Source organism: Pithys albifrons, chromosome 25 (genome assembly GCF_047495875.1).
Source record: "Pithys albifrons albifrons isolate INPA30051 chromosome 25, PitAlb_v1, whole genome shotgun sequence".
Taxonomy (NCBI): Eukaryota; Metazoa; Chordata; class Aves; order Passeriformes; family Thamnophilidae; genus Pithys; species Pithys albifrons.
The window spans coordinates 6,445,799-6,467,617 of NC_092482.1; the positions used below are offsets into that span (position 1 = coordinate 6,445,799).

Consider the following 21,819-nt stretch of genomic DNA (forward strand, 5'->3'; position numbering starts at 1 on the left):
AAACCTCAGCCTCTGAGGCCTTTATTGTTCAGTGGCATATATTCCAGTCAGATCATTGAAGAATGTAAGGGTCATAGACTATGGAATTCTCTTAAACAGATTTGTCTTTGTTTCCCTTTTCCATGGAGCTGAGAAACACATCCTTTTCTACTCCACAGCCAAGACCATGAGGGACAAGATGGGTCCACATGTGACAGGTGTGGGGATGGGAAACAGCAATGTCTGACAACACCACACAGCTTAATCACTACCTGCACCTCCTTTACATTGACTGTTCTGCCCAGACTGTGTCCAGACAGGCAGGACTGAGATGTTTAATGTGTTAGAATGGGGATCAACCACATCAAAGAGCTGTTTTGGTTAATCTGTTCTATAGAGCCCTTTCCAGGTAGATGTCCAGTGAAGGAAGCTGTGTCCCCATGAAAACTCTCCAATAGAAAATATTCCTGGCAGGAATGTCCAATGCCATGGACAGAAATCCAAAATGGAATAGATCGTGCTAGATGACATATTACCCAGTCAGGTATGCTGGAAGATACCCTCTGCTGATATCTGGGCAGGCTGGATACATGCACTGAGCCAACAGTGTGAGGTTCAACAAGACCGAGTGTCGAGTTCTACATTTTGGTCACAAAAACCTTCCACAACTCTACAGGATGGGGTCAGAGTGTGTGGAAAGAAGCCCAGCAGAAAGGAACCTGGGAGTGCTGGTGGACAGTGGCTGCACATAAGCCAGAGTATGCCCAGGTGGGCAAGAAGGCCAAGGGCATCCTGGCCTGTGTCAGGAATAGTTTGGCCAGCAGGACTAGAGTAGTGATCATTCCCCTGTACTCAGCACTGCTGAGTCCTGACTGACTAGAAGCTGGGGAACATGGTCCCAATTTTCAAGAAGGGTAAGAAGGAGAACCCTGGAATCTACAGGCCTGTCAGTGTCATTTCAGCACCTGGTAAAGTTATGGAGAAGGTAATTCTTGGAATTATTGAAAAACCCCTGAAAGACAACACAGTCATTGGTCACAGCCAGCATGGCTTCATGTGGGGAAGGTCCTGCTTATCCAACTTGATTTCCTTCTCTGACAAGGTAACTCATCTGGTTAATCAGGGGAAGCCAGATGATGCAATCTCTTTAGATTTCAGTAAAACTTGGATCCTATCTCTTATGGGATCCTTCTGGACAAACTGTCCAGCCCACAGTTTGCCCAGCCTGTCACATGGTGAGTGAGAAATTGAATCATGGGTCATGCACAGAATGCAATAATGTATGTGGAATCAGACTGGTGACCTGTCATTAATGAAGTTCCACAGGGCTCCATCTTGGGCCATGTGCTCTCCAACATCTTTACAAATTATTTGGATTCAGGACTGAAAGGGCTACTGAGCAGGTGTGCAGTGACACAAAAATGGGAGGATCTGTTTACTCCCTGAAAGGAAGGAAGGCCCTTCAGAGCAACCTCAACAAGTCAGAGTACTGGTCAATAAGCAAACATATGTTCAACAAGGGAATTTGCCAAATTTGATGGCTGGGATGAGGCAACTCTGAATGTACACACAGAGAGGGGAATGAGAGGCTGAAAGGCAGTGTCAGGAAAGGTATCTCAGGGTTTCTCATCTCCAGGCTAAACACATGCAGCTCCCTCAGCATCTCCTCATAACTCTTACCTGCTAGACCCTTCTTCAGTTTCATTGCCTTTGCCTGGACTTGCTCAAGCACCTCAGTGTCCTTCCTGAATTAAGGGGCCCAGAACTGGACACAGCACTTGAGGTGTGGCCACACAACTGCAGAGTACAGGGGACAATCACTTTCTCTGATCCTGTTGGCCAGTCTATTCCTAATACAGGTCAGGATGTCATTGGCCTTCTTGCCCACCTGGGCACACTCTGGATCATGTTCAGTCACTATCCAAGAGCACCCCCAGACCCTGTTATGCTAGGCTTCTTTCCAAGCAGTCTGTAGAGATGCAGGAAGTTATTGTGGTCAAAGTGTAGGACCTGGCACTTGGTCTGTTGAACCTCACACTGTTGACTTACCCCATGTACCCAGCCTCTTGACATACTTCTGCAAAGGGATTCCAGTATAACTCCATGGACATATTCCAATGTGGGCTTATCGCCACTGTAATAGATATGTCTCCCAGCAATATTTTCTGGTGCAGACTCTTCACGAAGACACAGTTTCCTTCACTGTACATCCAGCTGCGAAGGGCTCCTTAGAATGGCTGATCCCAATCAGCTCTTTTGGGTGATTGATCTCAACCCTAACATGTGAAACAGCTCAGCCCTGCCTATCTGGACACAAGCATGGCAGAATGGTCAATTTAAGGCAAGTGTGGGAAGGGATGTGGTAGTGGACTGTCCACAAGCATTGCCACAACAGTCACATTTGGACCCATCTTGTCCCTGATGGTCATTGCTGTGGAGTAGTCAGGGATGTTTTTGTCAGTTCCATGGGAAAGGGAACAAAGACAAATCTGCTACAGGGAGTTCCACCCTCTGCTTCCTCAGTCTTCTTCACTGATCTGACTGAAATACTTGACACAGACCAAAGGAGGACTTGGGCACCTAGGTTTGGATGCACAAACACTTTATTGAGTGTAAAGAACAAAAGGAGATGGCTAAGAGAAAGCACCAGGAATAGCCACTAACACACAGTAGGGTTGCCTGTCTGCATGGACTGCAGATGAAGAGAAGCCAAAAGGTCCCCAACAGGGTGTCATTGGGTGGTGCTGACAGGAAAAGAAGGCAACAGAGAAAAAAGCAGAAGAAAGAATGGGCAGAAAGTCTAAATGCAATGTCCCAAAGATCTCTTTTCAGTTCAGCACCATGATCAGAGGTCTTGCAGGTTGTGGAATGATGCTGCCAGGGGCTTTAGCAGGGGGGACATCTGCCACCGTAGCACCTTGTGATGCAGGAGAGGTCAAAGCCCCCGGAGTTGATGGGCACTCCGTCACAGCTGAGGATGCTGCCAACGGCAGCGGAGGTGGAGGATCCCACCACAGTGTTCTGTGGGAAGGAGCTGAGGATGGGGCCAGGCAGGGTCACCACCACAGCAGAGGGCTGGATGGCAACGACGGAGTCCTGGCACTGCCTGACACAGCACTCATTGCAGCTGTTGGCCAGCGGGGTCGGGCCGCAGGGCCGGCAGCAAGGGTTGCAGGGTTGGCAGCAGGACATATCTCTGGCTCACAGGGACACCTGGGAGAGAGGCCAGGGAGAAGCACAAAGCACGGACACATGAGAAGCAGCACTGCACCCAACCAGCCTGCAGCCAAGGCACCTCTTGGCCCACAGTACACTGCCCAGCTCAAAACCCAGAAGACCCTCAACCAAGCCTCAGTCTCTTTTTGCAGAACGTCTTGTGTCCCCTTCCCTCTCCCAGAAGAAGCATCTCCTGCCCCTGGGACAATACAGCCCATATCAACTGAAGCAGGATGGGGCAAAGAAGTTTCCCACTCACCTGATTCCCAAGGAGAAGGAGATGAGAGAAGTGGATGAGAGAGCAGAAGCTTGGGCTGCCTTTTATAGCAGTCCTGCACTGCCTCAGGCCCACAGGCACCTTTGTGGAAGTCATAATTTTCTGACAAACTCATGTCAAATGTGAACCATCCCAGCTAATGGTAGGGGCTGTTTCCTGGTTTTCTGCGTTGCTTCCTTGTCATTTCTCCACATACTATGCATGCTTTCCTATAGGAAGAATTCTGTAACAGGCAGGATGAGAGGCCCAAGGATTTCCAGGACATAAACACTTCAATGGAAGCAGAAGGTTCAAATCAAGGGCTGATTTCATCCCGTGTAGGCAGGTGAGCTCAATCTGTTTCATTTCCTTGTGGGTTTTTTTGTGATAAAGTTATCATGAAAAGGGCACTGCTCTCCTGTTTCCTGCCCACATGCCCAAGAACTTTAATGGAATGGACATGAAACATTATTTTCTCTTTCTCCCCCACCTCTCTGTGACAGTCATTCATCGCTGCACTGAGGTGAGCTTCTGCCAGGATGGTTTGAGGCTATTTCTATACTGACTGTGCTCTCAGCAAAGTTTACCTCACCCCCTCTCTGCAATCTCTATGGGTCCTTTGTGGACAGCAGCAGCTTGTCTCAGACCTGATCTTTCCCATGACACTTGAGTCCTCTCCTATCAGAGTTGTCCTCAACATCTCCTCAGCAGACTTCCCACTTGCTGATATTTTTCTGGCCTGCTATGAGTGGATCTCAGGGAACTGGAGATTGGGGCCATCTTGGCCACAGAAACTACACGATGATTGAGTTTAAAATCTATTGTCAGAGAGAAAAGTGCCAGCAAAACCTCAGCTCTGGGCATAAGAAGAGCAGATATAAGGCTGCTCAGGCTGCTCAGGGAATCAGAAAATAAGGTCCCCTGGAAAAATGCTTTTCCAGGTGCTTGGGGTCCATCCACGCCTGTTGCTTTCTAAACATCACCTCCTAAGGGCACAGAAGCAATAATTCCCAAATATGGTAAATTAAGCAGAGGAGACAGAAGGCCAGTGTGGCTGAGCAGGGATATTCTCTTGGAAAAAAGGCAAAAGATGAAGGTGTATGACCAGTGTTGGGAAGGTCAGGTGACATGGGAAGAATTAAGAGATGCTGCTGCCCACCATAGGGAGAAAATCTGTGCAGCCAAAGCTCAAATGGAGTTGAAGCTGCCAGAAATGTGTGGGACAATAAAAAGAAATTTTTCAAAAAAAAAAAAAAACAGTAGAGAAAAATCATCATCCTGTTTCAGGATGAGGAAAGTCACGTCCCAAATGGGGACAGAGACAAGGCAGAGGTGTTTCATGCATTCTTTCCCTCTGTCTTCAACATGGGTGATGCACGAAGCGGGCCTCAGTGCCCTGATCCGCCGGACCAGGCTGTGAGAAGGATCAACTCCCAGTTAACCCTGAACTTGTGCAAGATCTGCTGCTAAAGCTGAATCCCTACAAAACTCTGGGCCCTGATGGGATTCGTCCCAGAATCCTCAAAGAACTACTAATGTCATTGCAAAAGATTTCTTGAAGACTTTTGGTTGGTCTTGGGAATCTGGAGAGATACTGGTGGAGTGGAAGGTGGAGAATATTGTACTGATTTTCAAGAAGTGCAAGAAGGACAATGAGAAATAAAGGCCTGTCACTGTCACTTCAGTGCCTGGTAATGTTATGGAGAAGGTTATTCTGGGAGGTATTGAAAAACCCCTGAAATACAACACAGTCACTGGTCACAGCCAGCACGGCTTCATTTAGGGAAGATCCTGCTTATCCAACTTTATTGTAATCTATGACAAAGTAACCCATCTGGTTCATCACAGGAAGCCAGTTGATGCCATCTTTATGGATTTCAGTAAAGCTTTCGACCCTGTCTCTTATGGGATCCTTCTGGACAAACTGTGCAGCCCACCGCTGCATAAGCACGTCATGTGGTGGGTGACCACTTGGCTCATGGGTCAAGCACAGAGGATGACAGTGACTAGGATGACATCAGACTCGTGAACTGTCACTAGTGGGGTTCCACAGGGCTCCATCTTGGGCCATGTGTTCTCCAATATCTTTAAAAATGACTTGGATTCAGGACTGGAAGGGCTACTGAGCAAGTGTGCAGATGACTTAAAATGGAGCGGAGCTGTTGAGTCACTCAAAGAAAGGGAAGCCCTGCAGAAAGACCTCAACAACTCAGAGAGCTGGACAATCACCAACCATAGGAATTTCAACAAAGGGAAATGCCAAATTCTGCCATTCTGCCGCTGGGATGGGGCAGCCCTGGATGTACTGACAGACTGAGGAATGAGAGGCTGAGATGAAGTACTGTGGGAAGAAACCTGGGAGTTCCTCTCCTCTAGGCTAAACACCAGAAGCTCTCTAAGTGTCTCCCCATAAGTCTGACTCTCTGGACCCTTCTCCAGCTTCATTGTCTTTCTCTGGACTTTCTTCAGAACCTCAGTGTCCTTTCTGAATTGAGAGGACCTGAACTGCACACAGCACTCAAGGTGTGGCCTCACCATTGCTGAGTGCAGGGGAAGAATCACTTCCTTGGTTCTCTTGGTCATGCTTTTCTTTATACAGGTGTCCTGGGTTGAGCTGGCAAAATGCCAGGTGTCCAAGACAGAGAGAAAGTGTTCCTCCTCCCCCCGTCCAGCTAAGGGAAAAAGAAGAGGGAGAGGAAGAAAACCACTCAAACCAGGTTTATGCTGAAACTAACTACATGTATTTATACAGAAAAGAGAAAATTAGGAGAGAACTACAATATAACATACACTTACACAAGTTATATATATATATAACAAGAAATAACTTTCCACTCCCCAGGTAATACAAAGCCCATTACTCTAGATTAATAAGCACTCTAAAAGACACCTTGCAAGAAACAGAAAGACTAACAACAAAAATGTTTCTACTTCCCTGAATGCAAACAAAATACGATGTAGTGGCAGCAGGAGCAGGCCCTAACAGAGGAGAAAAACTGCAGCAGTCTTCTCTGCACTCCAGCCGTAATGGAACTGAACTAACACCTCCCACTGCTGCCCCATATCTTAAGTTTGCGTCATCTGGTATGAAATACTTCCTTGGTTACTCAGTCAGGTGAGAGCTGTCTCCCAATCTACATAGATTCTCTGAGCCTGACAATTTGAGGCCTAGCTAAAACCACTACAACAGGCCAGGATGCGATTGGCCTTCTTGCCTACCTAGGCACACTCTGGATCATGTGCAGTCACTATCCACCCACACCCCCAGGTCTCCTTCTGCTGGACCTCTTTCCAAGCCTCTGTCCCCAGCCTGTAAAGCTGCAGCAGGTTTTTATGGCCAAAGTGTTGGACCTGACACTTGGTCATTTTGAATCTCACACTGTTGTCTTGGCTCAAGTATCCAGCCTATCCAGACCCTTCTGTAAGGAGGGATCTGCAGAGGGATTCTAGTTTAGCCCTGTGAAAGGATAATGCCAGTAGGACGAGCTCCACTGCGGACTTCGCTCCACTGCATTGGACATTCATGCCAGGAAACTTTTCTAGTGCAGACTCTTCATGGGATCAAAGCTTCCTTCATGGTACATCCAGCTGCAAAGGAGTCTATTTAATAGCTGATCCCAATCAGCACTTTTGTGTAGCTGATTCCAGTCCTAACCTGTGAAACAGCTCAGCTCTGCCTTTCTGGAAACAAGCTGGGCAAAACGGTCAATGTAAGGAAGGTGTAGGCAGGGCTGAGGTTGTGGCCTGTCTCCAGGCATTGCTGTCTTCCATGCCTACTCCTGTCACATTTTGGAGTCATCTACACCCCAATGGTCTTTGCTGTGGAATACAAAGGAATGTGTTTGTCAGTTCCATGGGAAAGGGAACAAAGACAAATCAACTGTAAGTAGTCCCATCATCAGCTACCTCCACTGTTTAAACCTAAGTTCACACGAAGAGTTTCTAGAGCAGGAAAGAGAAATTGGAGACCCATGTTTGGATACAATACCACTTTATTGAGTCTAAAGAAGGAATAGATGTAGCTAAGAGAATGCACAAGGAGCAGCCACTAACATGCAGTGGGAGTGTTCATCTGCCTGGGCTGCAGAGAGAGGGAGGCCTAAAGGTCCCCAATAGGGTGGAATGGGTGGTGCTGACAGTAAAGAAGGGGAGAGAGACAAAAAAGCAGAAGAAGGAAACAATAGCCAGAACATCTAAATGCAACGTCACAGAGTTCTGTCTTCAGTTCAGCACCATAATCAGAGGTCTTGCAGGTTGTTGTTGGAGCAATGTTGCCAGGGGCTTTAGCAGGGGGGACACCTGCCACCATAGCACCTGGTGATGCAGGAAAGGTCAAAGCCCCCGGAGTTGATGGGCACTCCGTCACTGCTGAGGATGCTGCCAACGGCAGCGGAGGTGGAGGATCCCACCACGGTGTTCTGAGGGAAGGAGCTGAGGATGGGGCCGGGCAGGGTCACCACCACAGCAGGCGGCTCAATGACGACAGTGGAACTCTGGCACTGCCTGACACAGCACTCATTGCAGCTGTTGGCCAGCGGGGTCGGGCCGCAGGGCTGGCAGCAAGGGTTGCAGGGCTGGCAGCAGGACATGTCTCTGGCTCACAGGGACACCTGGGAGAGAGGTCAGGGAGAAGCACAAAGCACAGGCACATGAGAATCAGCTCTGCACCCAACCAGCCTGCAGCCAAGGCACCTCTTGGCCCACAGTACACTGCCCAGCTCGAAGTCCAGGAGACATTTAAGTCAAATCTCAGCCTCTCTGCAGAGCACCTTTTCTCCCCTTCCCTCTCCCAGGAGAAGCAGCTCCCAGTACTCAGCTAGAACATTGCATATCAGCTGAAGTAGAGGGAATAGAAGAGATTTCACACTTACCTGATTCCCAAGGAGAAGGAGTTGAGAAAAGTGGATGAGAGAGCAGAGACTTGGGCTGCCTTTTATAGCAGTCTTGCACTGCCTCTTGCCCACAGGCACCTTTGTGAAAGTCATAATTTTCTGACAAGCTCATGTCAGGTGTGAACCATCCCAGATAATGGGAGGGGCTATGTCCTGGTTTCCTGCACTGCTGCCCTTTCATTTCCTGGCTATATCCACGTGAATTCCTTTATGAAGAATTTGGAAATTGTGGGATGAGAGGCCAAGAATTCCTGGGACATAAACGCTTCAGTGGAGGCAGAAGGCTCAGATGAAGGGCTCATGCCATCCCGTCACAGCAGGTGATGTGAACTTGTATCATGTCTTTTTGGTTTTTTTGTTTTCAGGAAGTGGGCATCAGTCTTATGCTTCCTACCCACATACCAAAGAACTACCATGTGAGCTGACATGAGACATCCATATTTTTCTCTCCTCATCTCTCTGTGACAGTCACTCTTTGTTTCACTCAGCCAGGGTTCTGCTGGCAGGGTTTGACCCTCTCACATTTATAGTGCTCTCAGGAGTGTTGTGCTGGTCTCATTCAAGTCATCCTCTCTCTGTACAGTCTCTGCAGGTCTTTTGGGAAGAAAAGATGTGTTTCTGTGGTCTGATCCTTTCCCAGGGTATTTGAGTACTTTTCTATCAGAGGTGCTCCCAACATCTCAACAGAGTTCCTGTTTTTTGATGTTCTTCTGTCGTTCTATGAGTGTCCAGATTTTTGCAATGTTCAAGGCAGACATTCATGAAAACATGTGTGTCAGTTTGTGTGTGTGTGTGTGTGACCCTCCTAATGAGGACACAGAAAGGTTCCAGCAGTGGGTCTGCCCTTGGTGTGTCCTTCAGCACCACAGAGTAGCTGGTTGCCATTGGCAGAAGGAGCCCATGTACAGCTGAACAGTGCTGCCTTTGACCCTGCAGAGAAGTTTCCTGAGAACTGAAATGCAGGCTCTGCCTCCTGGACCCTCGATTTCTTGCTTAATTTTCACTGAAATATCCAGTAATTCCTGTTTCCTCTGCAGACCATGATCCCTGAATCAATTCCCTTGTGCTGGAATGTTGCTGGTGACTTGTTGTGGGGTCCTAGTCCTAAGGGAAAGGAAGAAGCCAGGATTCATAGAAGCTTGTGGTTGAAAGGAAAGACAAAACTCAGAAAGTCTTCAAAATATTTAAAAGGAAGAAAGGAAGGAAGTCAGGAAGGCAGGCAGGAAGTCAGGAAGGAAGGTAGGAAGGCAAGACAGGCAGGAAAGCAGTCAGGAAAGCAGAAAGGCAGGAAGGCAGGCAGGAAGGCAGAAAGGAAGGCAGGAAGGAAGAGAGGAAGGAAAGAAGGGAGGGAGGAAGGAAGATTTTCCAAAAGCAAAAGGGGTGGAAAAATATTTTATTCTCTTCTTTGAATGAGGAAGTCTGGCTGCCCCCCAGGAAGCAAGGCTTCACCACCTGTAGGGTTTGCTGTAAATAATGAAGGCCCACCCTTCCTCTCCTTTTCCTTGGCTTTTCTATCTGAGCTGCTCTTACATGGTCCGGAATATCCCTTAGGTCAGTTTGGGTCAGCTGGCCAAGTTTTGTCTGCTCCCAAGATCTTGCCCACCCTCATCATCCTGATGGGAACAAAATGTTGGAGGAACAGTGCTGACACTGTGTGAACCCTGTTGAGCAGGAGCCAAAGCCCAGGAGTGTGATCAACACCTTTGTAACTCCCAGTGCAGAGCACAGCACTCTCAGGGCTGTGATGTGATGGGGAACATGAGCTGCATCTCTGCCAGACCCAACACAACAACAATCCTTGTTTGCTCCATGGCTCTCTGGCTCTCAGTGTTTGAGACACACACATCAGCCCCTTCTCTTCTACACTTCTGTCCTTGGATGGGACACAGGTTCCTCATGTTGGGGCAAATGCCACCACTCAGACAGGTGCTGAGGGAGACAGGGGTTGAGAGCTTACACCAAATGTGTGTGGAACTGAAGGGATCGGGATCCAGATGTGTCTCTACTGGGAGATTGAGGACAGATGTTCTGGGTGTCACAGGGACAAAGATCTGTGGACTCCTTTTGGTGTTTGAGCACCAAGACTCACATAGCCGTTCAAAAGGTGAGTCAGATTTGCCCACAACTTTGTCAGTGCAGGCAGGGTAAGTGTGACTCAGGACCAAATGGCACAAACTCTCCTTGTCTGTCAAGTGGGGTGTCAGAAATATTGCCTCTTTGCTGAGGGACCAAGAATATAATTTTTCCTTAGGTTATTCCAAGTAACATCTATCCCTCTCCGAAGTCTGGACTGGTGCTTTGTTGTCAAAATTTTTATTCATCTAATTTTGCTTCACAGTGTGTTGGACTCACTGTATTGTGCAAATGTGGCAAGATTTGTGGCTGGGGGAGAAGGTTGCAGAGACAGGTTCTGTGAGAAGAGTCCAGTGGCTCCTGCCATGTCAGAGAGAGTCAGTTCCAACTGCCTCCAAAAGGCACTCAGTGCTGCCCAGTGCTGAGCACATCTGTCACAGTGCTAATGCCTCTGTGAAAGCCTATTTCATTGGAAATGGCTTGGGTTGGAAGCGAGCTTAAAGTCCATTTATTTCTCTGCCCCCTTAACCCCACTCATGGGTAGAGATTTTATCCACTAAACCACAGTGCTCAAATTTCTGTCCAATCTGTCCAAACACTTCTAGGGTTGAGGCATCCACAGATTTACTGAAAAATATCTTCCAGTGCATCGCAATGCTCAGAGAAAGGAAAGTGTTTGTCAGCTCCAAGTAAAAGGGTACAAAGAAAAATTCTCTACAGTGAGTACCACCCTCTGTGTCCTGCACCTTCTTCCTTGACCTCAGTGCAAGAGTTGACACAGAGTGAAGTAGGACTGGGAGGCCCAGGCTTGGATGCACAAGAACTTTATGAAGTCTAAAGAAGAAAAGGAGGTAGTTCGCAGAAGGGCACCAGGAGCAGCCATTAACATAGAGTAGGGTTGTTCCTCTGCTTGGTCTCCCCAGCAGCTGCTCAGTCCCATCCCTTCCCATGGCCTCTGCCCCCTGTGCTGATCCCCAATAATTTGTGTGGAAGTGTAACTTGGTGTGTGTGAGTGTCTGCACATCCCTATGCTTGTGCTCTCATGGGAGCACACCCCTGGGAGCCTCTGGCCTGCACATGTATCTCTGTGTACAGGGGAGAGTTCTTGGGTGCAAACCAGCCCTGTTCAAGTTCTTGGGCAGGTTTGTTGTGTCTGTTTATCTGTGTTTCTCTTTGTGCTCCCCGGGCAGGTTGGGAATGTGTCAATGCCAGTGAGTGTGTGCAGAGCTGTGTCTGAGCTCATGGCTGAGCCCAGGCATTCCATGGCCTGGAGTGACATCCCTCCCCAACAGTGCTAGCCACTGACACAGTCTCTGCTCCCTCTTTTCATAGGGCACCATGTTAAAGAAAAAGTGATATTTCTTTAATACAGTCTATGCAGCACTTGTGGCAGATGTTAGAAAATTCTTTTAACATTGGCAAAGTAGTGTTTGATCCTTACATTTCTAGTTAATACCATTCAGTGCTTAGTACAGATGTCAGAGATTAATGTGGCTTTTTGTTAACTCCCTCCATCTGTGACTAATAGTCTTGTGCCAGCCATTGTTTCTTTATTTCCCTGAATAAGTGATTGATATGTAATCGAAAATGTCTTAGTTTGGGAAAAAGGATTGTGTGTCAGAGCAAAGATTGATAAGAGAAGTTCATTATGACCTGACCATATATTTGAGATACTTTCAAGGGGAGAAAACTCATTAAACCTCTGGAAACATAAAGGGAAATATGAGAAATGGGATATTCCCAAAAAACCAGCAAAGACCCTGAAAATATCTCTATGCATATCCAAAAAAGTCCAAAAATCGAATTAGAACCTATACATGTATTTAGGAACTGTAATGAATATGTAATAGGAAAATGATGAATATAAATTAGTTTCAAGAATATAACCAGGTCTGTTTCGTTGCTGGTTGTGCATGTTTTGTGAAACAGCCCTGGGCATCCAACAGGTTGATCAAAGAAATGTCAGATCTCTAATTCAGCAAACTGGTTAGTGAGTTTATTCCCCAGTTTTTCATGACAACCTGGAGAGGGCCATGGCACTCAGGTCTCACTGAGGAGAATCCCAGCTTCAGGCCATCACTGTTCATGCTGCCTCTAGACAGCCCTGGGGCACTGAGATGTTTCCCAGGGTCCTTGCTCTTGTCTCATGTAGAAGCCGTGGTAGAGCACAAAGGTGTACTTAGGCACAGCTCAGGCGAGCCCTTGGGTGAGGAGCCAAAGACTGAAGGGCTGAGAGAAACTGGAGACCTTGTCAGTATGATCATGAAAAATCCACCGGAGTGTTCCAGTCTGGGATCACCTGCCTTCATTAGATCCTCTCTGCACATAGTTCTTAAGGTCTGACCACAATGACAAAACAGTCATTCATGCCATCTCATCTCCTAAGATCTTTCTGTTCATTGGGATCATGCAGGAAATTGTCACTTATGCAGCACGGCCTTTGGCCCTGAGGCACTGTGGGACCAGTATAAAAGCTAGCCTAAGTGATGGCTCTCACAGATACTTCTGTCACCTCCTTCTCCTGGGAAACAGGTGAGTGGGAACCCCCTTTCTCCTCCACCCTCTCTAGGACAGGGTCGAGCTTTCCAGCCCATCCCTTCTCCTTGTATTCTGTGAGTGCTCTTGCATGGTGGTCATGTGAGCAGAGGGGAGATCGTTTGTTCTGGAGAAAGACAGAGGCTGAGGGTGGGCTGAGGGGGTTATTATCCTGCAGCTTAGACAGGAACATTCCTGTGCCTGGCTGAAGTCTGAAGGACCTGCTGGGCTCAGGGAAAGGCTCCCTTTTTTCCCCCTGCACAGCCTCTCCCTGCCCAAACAGCAGCACATGCCTTGGCTCCTTGTTTCTGCTTTGCTGGCTGTTCCTCAGGTGTGTTTGTGCTCTGCCTCCCCACTGCCCTCTCTCCCAGGTGCAGCAGCAGGCTCGAGACATGGCGTGTGCTGAGAAGTGCCAACAGTGCCAGCCCTGCAGCCCTTGCTGCCAGCCCTGCGGCCCAACCCCGCTGGCCAACAGCTGCAATGAGTGCTGTGTCAGGCAGTGCCAGAGCTCCACTGTCGTCATTGAGCCGCCTGCTGTGCTGGTGACCCTGCCCGGCCCCATCCTCAGCTCCTTCCCACAGAACACCGTGGTGGGATCCTCCACCTCCGCTGCTGTTGGCAGCATCCTCAGCTGTGATGGAGTGCCCATCAACTCTGGGGGCTTTGACCTCTCCTGCATCACCAGCCGCTGCTGTAGTAGATGCCCTCCCTGCTAAAGCCGCTGGAACATCATTCCACAACAACCTGCAAGACCTCTGATCATGGTGCTGGACTGAAGACTGAACTCTGGGACATTGTATTTACACATTTTGGCTGCTCTTTCCTTCTTCTCCTTTATTTTCTCTTTTCCCTTCCTTTCCTGTCAGTACAACCCAAAGGTCCCTTTGTGGGGTTCTTTTGACTTCCTACCCTCTACAGCCGTAGCAGATGGAAACCGCCACACCATGTTGGTGGCTGCTGCTGGTGCCCTGCTTTGAGCCACCTCCTTTTCTTCCTTATATTCAATAAAGCTGTTTTGCATCCAAATCTGGGCCTCTGAGTTCTCCCTTCCTCTCTCACATCTCTTCCGGTGAACTCCAGATTAAAGAACTGAGAAAGCAGAGGGTGGGAATCTCTGCAGTGGGTTTGTCTTTGTTGCCCTTGTCATGGAGCTGACAAACAGATCCTGGGCTACTCTACAGCAATGACCATCAGGGACAAGATGGGTCTAAATGTGACAGATGTGGGCTTGGGAAACAGCCATGCCTGCAGAGAGTCCACAACCTCATCTCTTCCTACACTTCCCTTACGTTCACCATTCTGCCCAGCTTGTGTCCACACAGGCAGGGAGAGCTGTTTCACGTGTTAGGATTGGGATCAATCACCCTAAAGAGCTGCTTGGGATCAGCTATTCTATGGAGCCCTTTGCAGGTGACTATATCATGAAGGAAAGCGTGTCCCTATGAAGAGCCTACTCCACAAAATATTCCTGGCAGGAATGTCCAGTGCAGTGGAGAGAAACCAACAATGGAGCACGCCCTGCTGGTAGAACCTGTGAGGGACCTCTGTTGGAACACTCCTTCTGCAGAAGTATCTGAACAGGCTGGATATATGGTTGAGCCAACAGTGTGCGTTTGACCAAGGCCAAGTGCCAGGTCCTACACTTTGACCACAATCACCACATGCAATGTTCTGCACTCTTTTGAAATGACCCACCCTGTAACAGGGGACCCACAGTGGCGCAGGGGAGCAGAGTGAGGAGTAAGGAGTGCACAGATTTGCAGAGTGAGTTGAGCACAAGCCCCTTTACTCTACCCCTGTGCCCCTTTTAGGGGAAACAGATAGAGAAGTCAACAGTGAAGCTGAGGCCAGGAAGAAGGAAGGCTGGGAAGCAATGTGGCTTTAAATTTGTAATTCTTTCTTTTTCTCCTAGGCCATGGCATTTGGCAATAAAGTAAATGTATTTCCCAAAGATGATCTTCTTTTCCTAGGATGGTAACTGCTGAGCATATACTCTTAGTTTATTTTGATCCCTCATCTTTGCACCGTATTTTCTCCCCTCGCCTGATTGAGGATGGGCAGTGATAGAATGCCTTCCTGCGGACCAGGTCATTAGTCAAGATCAACCCACCACAACCTTGAAACATCATCAGATCCAATCTTTCATGTTAAATGGAGTTTAGATGGGATTATTAACCACCCTGTCCAGTTGCACCTTGAAATCTCCCTATGATGGAGACTCTACCATGCCCCTAGGGAGTTTTTTCAAGGGAATGGTTCTTAAAATACTGTTAAAAATTTAATTCTGCTTTCCAGACCGAATATGTCCTGGTGAAACTTGTATTTATTGGCCTTCATGTCTCTGCTCCATGTCACTCCTTGTGAAGAAAAAAAACTCCCATACTCTTTCTAGCAAGCCTTTAAAAACCAGAAAACTGGTTGAGATTCCTGGAAACTCTCTGCTCTCCAGAGAGATAAGGTTGAACCTCATCACCTTTGACACAACAATAGTGCTGGACCACATTTCCATAAAGCAAAACCGATGAGGAAGGACAAATTTTGGAATGTGGTGGTTGGTCCACACAGTGACAATGAGGAGGCCATTCCCACCCAGGGTCACAAGATACATGGAGAAGGAAATGGCTACTGGGGACATCTGCCCACCTTAGGAGGTCTGGGACCAGCAGGGGAATGAAATCAGTTATAGGGGCTTTGTTCTCCTATGCTGTGACCCAATGAAAGACCAGAAGGAATCAGCTGCTGAGGCAAGAGTGAAGGAACAAAGCTCTGGTGGGGTGGATCTCTGATTTTTATAGCTGTCAGAGGGAGAAAACAGCCCCTGTTGCCAACTGATTGAACTCATCTACCACAGAGGAAGGTCTGGACATACCTAAACTCATGTATGGCTGGTAAACCAGAGCAAAGAGAACCTGCAAGACACCTGACCACCAGTTCTGCTTTGTTGCAACGGACAATTGCCATGAAGTGGCCGATTTCCATTGAAAGTCATAGCTTGGGTGGTAATTTCTGTGTGCACTGTCTTCTTCTTTGCCTCATTCTTAATTGTCTAATTCAAAAGTCCAAGGTTTGTGTCATCTGTACAGTTGTGAAAACACATGAGTTGGAAAAGACCTCTATCATCTTCAAGTCCAGCCATAAACCTAACACTGTCCATGACACCACTTAAAGATGTTCCTGTGTGCTGCATTTACACGTTTTAAATATGGTGGAGAATAGAATGATATCCATCTCATTACAACCTCTTTCTATGTAGTGCAAGAGTGATAAAGTCTCTCCTGACCCTTCTTTTGTTCAGGCTAAATATATCCACTTTCCTCTCTGATGAAGATATTTCAACATGTCTGATTCGGCAGAGGAGAGAATGCTGCATAAGAGCTGCCTTTGTGCCCAAGGAAGCTGAGCTATGGTGGGTCAGCCACCTAGCTGAGGATCTCTCTGCAGCCTGACATGGGAATGGATGGAAATCTGTCTCTTCTGGCTGATACCTTGAGAGACCTCAGAAAACAGAACTCCAGCCAACTCAGTGTAGGATAAGATAAAAGGGTTCTTTTAATGTCCAGGCCTAGGACCTGCAGGGATACATGATGACTTGCTCCTATGTCTCCTGAACACTGGTTTTATGGGTTTTATAATAATGGTCTTCCAATCCCCTGTTTACCCATCCCTTGGCCCTGCCCCACCCCCGCCCCTGGAACACCCCATCAGGAATTGAGTCTGGGGGCAGTGGGACCCCCTCTTCATCATCCTTCTCTTCCTCGTAGCATGTAGGGGTACTTGGAGGCCTTCCAGTGTTCTGAGCTTTGAGGTCATTGGCCTATGTTTATGTCTCATGGTACAGGCTTTGAGATACTCTTCAGCCTTCTAGTTTGAAAAGAAGTCTAAACAGTTGCAGCAATGTTGAAGAATTGATGTGGAATAAAGGTTAGCATGCATAGACATTGAACTGAAGTTAGTAGAAATACTAGTACACTAAAATCTACACTCACTACTTTTGCTTCTAAAATCTATAATAATTAAAAAGTCAAAAATAAGAAAACCCCTGAGGCATCATGGCTTTGACACATTCCTTAGGCAATGCTGGCTGACCCTTACAGACAGGCCAAAAAATCTAAAGTTAGACAAAACATTGTGATCTTTTTATGTAGAAATAAAGGAGTATGTTCAGAATCAATTGACTCTCAATATGGAACAGTGATCAGGCATGGCTCTGCACCTCCTATAGGAGGACAGATGCTCTGACCAACAACAAGATGTGCACAGTCAAATCCCATTGAACTCAGTACCAATAATGAACACACTGTGCTGTCTCTCAATTCCTTGCCTTGAATGTATTGCTCCCTCTTTCCTTTTGCAGGAACTCAAAGTTTCAAACAAGATCCTGATGCTCAGCTTTCTCCTAATCCCCAATGTCCTGCTTATCTAGAGCAAAGAACAGGCTCAGATACTGAGCTGCCCATCAGTGGCATGGAGCCACTAATCATCAAAACTCCCAGTGACTGGAGCGAAGTCCAGTATATCAAGTCAAACTGCAGCACAGCATGATGACCGCTGAAAAAAGAACATCTGGCACCACCTGCCTGAACTGGATCCATTGTGCTCTCGGTTCATGTTTTCTGCCCACACTGACACATTCTTGGGGATGAGCCAAAGACTGTAGAGCTGGGAGCAGGAATTACAAAAATCCAGCAGCATTTTAAAAACCCACCAGAGTGCCCAGGCTGTCATCACCTGCATCCTTTGGATCCTTTCTGCACATAATTCATAAATTCTGCCCACAGTGACTCATCCTTGCTCCCAGTAATCCTGGAACCTCCCATACGGGCACTAAGTAATGTCCATGAGCAAATGGGCATGACGAATGCCAGAAAGGGCAAAGTCAGACTAGAGGGAATTTGCAAGTCCTGCCATATAATTCTCTGAGATATTTCCATTCACCTTGGTGCTCAAATACCAAGAGTCCACAGATCTTTGACTGTTCCTGTGACACCCAGAACATCTGTCCTCAATCTCCCAGTAGAGACACATCTGGATCCCGATCCCTTCAGTTCCACACACATTTGGTGTAAGCTCTCAACCCCTGTCTCCCTCAGCACCTGTCTGAGTGGTGGCATTTGCCCCAACATGAGGAACCTGTGTCCCATCCCAGGACAGAAGTGTAGAAGAGAAGGGGCTGATGTGTGTGTCTCAAACACTGAGAGCCAGAGAGCCATGGAGCAAACAAGGATTGTTGTTGTGTTGGGTCTGGCAGAGATGCAGCTCATGTTCCCCATCACATCACAGCCCTGAGAGTGCTGTGCTCTGCACTGGGAGTTACAAAGGTGTTGATCACACTCCTGGGCTTTGGCTCCTGCTCAACAGGGTTCACACAGTGTCAGCACTGTTCCTCCAACATTTTGTTCCCATCAGGATGATGAGGGTGGGCAAGATCTTGGGAGCAGACAAAACTTGGCCAGCTGACCCAAACTGACCTAAGGGATATTCCGGACCATGTAAGAGCAGCTCAGATAGTAAAGCCAAGGAAAAGGAGAGGAAGGGTGGGCCTTCATTATTTACAGCAATCCCTACAGGTGGTGAAGCCTTGCTTCCTGGGGGGCAGCCAGACTTCCTCATTCAAAGAGAATATCCTTCCTTCCTTCCTTCCTTCCTTCCTTCCTTCCTTCCTTCCTTCCTTCCTTCCTTCCTTCCTTCCTTCCTTCCTTCCTTCCTTCCTTCCTTCCTTCCTTCCTTCCTTCCTTCCTTCCTTCCTTCCTTCCTTCCTTCCTTCCTTCCTTCCTTCCTTCCTTCCTTCCTTCCTTCCTTCCTTCCTTCCTTCCTTCCTTCCTTCCTTCCTTCCTTCCTTCCTTCCTTCCTTCCTTCCTTCCTTCCTTCCTTCCTTCCTTCCTTCCTTCCTTCCTTCCTTCCTTCCTTCCTTCCTTCCTTCCTTCCTTCTTCCTTCCTTCCTTCCTTCCTTCCTTCCTTCCTTCCTCCTTCCTTCCTTCCTTCCTTCCTTCCTTCCTTCCTTCCTTCCTTCTTCCTTCCTTCCTTCCTTCCTTCCTTCCTTCCTTCTCCTCTTCCTTCCTTCCTTCCTTCTTCCTTCCTTCCTTCCTTCCTTCCTTCCTTCCTTCCTTCCTTCCTTCCTTCCTTCCTTCTTCCTTCCTTCCTTCCTTCCTTCCTTCCTTCCTTCCCTTCCTTCCTTCCTTCCTTCTCCTTCCTTCCTTCCTTCCTTCCTTCTTCCTTCCTTCCTTCCTTCCTTCCTTCCTTCCTTCCTTCCTTCCTTCCTTCCTTCCTTCCTTCCTTCCTTCCTTCCTTCCTTCCTTCCTTCCTTCCTTCCTTCCTTCCTTCCTTCCTTCCTTCCTTCTTCCTTCCTTCCTCCTCCTTCCTTCCTTCCTTCCTTCCTTCCTTCCTTCCTTCCTTCCTTCTTCCTTCCTTCCTTCCTTCCTTCCTTCCTTCCTCCTTCCTTCCTTCCTTCCTTCCTTCCTTCCTTCTTCCTTCCTTCCTTCCTTCCTTCCTTCCTTCCTTCCTTCCTTCCTCCTTCCTTCCTTTCCTTCCTTCCTTCCTTCCTTCCTTCCTTCCTTCCTTCCTTCCTTCCTTCCTTCCTTCCTTCCCTTCCTTCCTTCCTTCCTTCCCTCCTTCCTTCCTTCCTTCCCTCCTTCCCTCCTTCCCTCCTTCCCTCCTTCCCTCCTTCCCTCCCTCCTCTTTCTTTCTTTCTTCCTTCCTTCCTTCCTTCCCTCCTCCTTTCTTCCTTCCTTCCCTCCCTCCTCTTTCTTTCTTTCTTATTCTCTTCTTTCTTTCTTTCTTTTCCTTTCTTCTTTCTTTCTTTCTTTCTCTTTCTTTCTTTCTTTCTTCTTTCTTTCTTTCTTTCTTTCTTTCTTTCTTTCTTTCTTTCTTTCTTTCTTCTTTTCTTTCTTTCTTTCTTTCTTTCTTTCTTTCTTCATAAAAAGATCAGAATGTTTTGTCTAACTTTAGATTTTTGGCCTGTCTGTAAGGGTCAGCCAGCATTGCCTAAGGAATGTGTCAAAGACAGAAGGGACAGATTGTCATCCATTCCCATGTCAGGCTGCAGAAAGATCCCCAGCTCAGTGGGTGTCCCACCATAGCTCAGCTCCCTTGGTACAGACAAAGGCAGCTCTCATGCAGTGTTCTCTCCTCTGCCCAATCAGATGTGTTGAAATGTCTTCATCAGAGAGGGAAGTGGATGTATTTGGCCTGGAGAAAAGGAGGCTCAGGAGAGACTTTATCACTATTGCACAACATAGGAAGAGGTTACAATGAGATGGATATCATTGTCTTTCTACCATGTGATAGGAATAAAGAAAAATGCCTTCAAGCTGTCAGGAAAGGTTAAGTTGGGTAAAAGGGAGAATATTTTCTACAGAAAGGTTTTTCAAGCAATCAAACAGACTGTTCAGACATGTGGATATCTGATGAGAAACGCCATCTCTGGAGATATTTAAAAGATGTGTAAATGCGGCACACAGGAACATCATTCATTGGTGGCATGGATACCATTGGGTTTATGGTTGGACTTAATGATGTTAAAGGTCTTTTTCAACTGACATGATTTCTCATAACTCTACAGCTGACAGGAGCCTTGGGCTTTTGAATTAGACAATTAAGAAATGAAGCAAATAAGAAGGCAGTGAACCCAGCAAAGACTTGCAATGGTAATTGACCACTTCATGGCAGTGGTCAGTTGCAGGAAAGCAGAACTGGTGGTCAGGTATTGTGCAGGTTTTCTTTGCTCTGGTCTACCAGCCATACCTGAGTCAACTTGTGGATAGAATTTCAGTTGGGATAGATGAATCCTGTCAGCTTGCAACAGGGGCTGGTTTGTCCCTCTGACAATAGACAGAAATCATAGACCAGCCCCTCTAGAGCTTTGTTCCTTTACTCTTGCCTCAGCAACTGATTCCTTCTGGTCTTGTATTGGGTCACAGCAAAGGAGAATAAGGCACCTATGACTGATTTCATTCCCCTTCTGGTCCCAGACCTCCCGAGTTTGTCACATGTCCCCAGTGGCCATTTCCTTCTCCATGTATCTTGCAACGCTTTGGGGGGGGGGGGGGGGGGGGGGGCTGTGTAGAGCAATCACCACCTTCCTGGATTTGGTCTCCTCGTCGATTTTCCTTTGTAGATATATGGTCCAGCACCATTGTTGTGTTAAAGGTGATGAGGTTCAACCTTATCTCTCAGTGAGCAGAAGGTTTGGGGGAACCTCAGCCAGTTTTGCAGTACTTGAAGCATTGCTACAAAGAGGTTCTTTCATCACAAGGAGCCACATGGATCAGAGGCACAAGGACCAATAAATACAAGTTGTACCAGGACAGATTCTGTCTGGAAATAAGGACTAAATTTTTAACACTGTTTTAAGAACCATTTTCTGGAAAAATCTGCCTAGGGGACATAGGAGAACATTATATGTTTAGTCCTTTTTTTCCTATATGCTTCATTAAGTGCTTCTGTAAATTACCATATCATGTATTTTCAGCCATGGTACTCACTTGTCTCTTGAGTGAGGGGGTGGAATGTTGGCATGAAAGGGTTAAAAGTAGAAAATTGCAAAAGAGGGTAGATTTTCTCAAGTGGCCCTTATAGATGGGAATGCCAAGGCCTGGAATATTGGTGTAGGAAATCCCATATATTACACCTAATGCTATTTATCCTGTGTCTGTTTTGAAGTAGATTTCTGTGTAGAGATAACATAGAGGGTATCTGAGATGCAGAGGCCATCATAATTGACATGTCTGAGCTCCCTGTTGAGATAGAGATTAAACCTCAGAGGTCATGAAAAGCACAGGAGATCACAGCAAGTAGTAAATGGTGCATGGCCCTCGATAAATGGGTGAAAAAGCAGACCTGCTGCCCACAGGATGGATGGAGCCTGATGTT

General features: G+C 47.3%; 2 pseudogenes; both read right to left on the reverse strand.

The window, feature by feature from the left end:
* Positions 1 to 2,865: 2,865 nt before the first annotated feature.
* LOC139682717 (feather keratin Cos1-2-like) lies at positions 2,866 to 3,587 on the reverse strand (annotated as a pseudogene).
* A 4,147-nt stretch (positions 3,588 to 7,734) lies between these two features.
* Positions 7,735 to 8,455, reverse strand: LOC139682738 (feather keratin Cos2-2-like; annotated as a pseudogene).
* Positions 8,456 to 21,819: the final 13,364 nt, after the last annotated feature.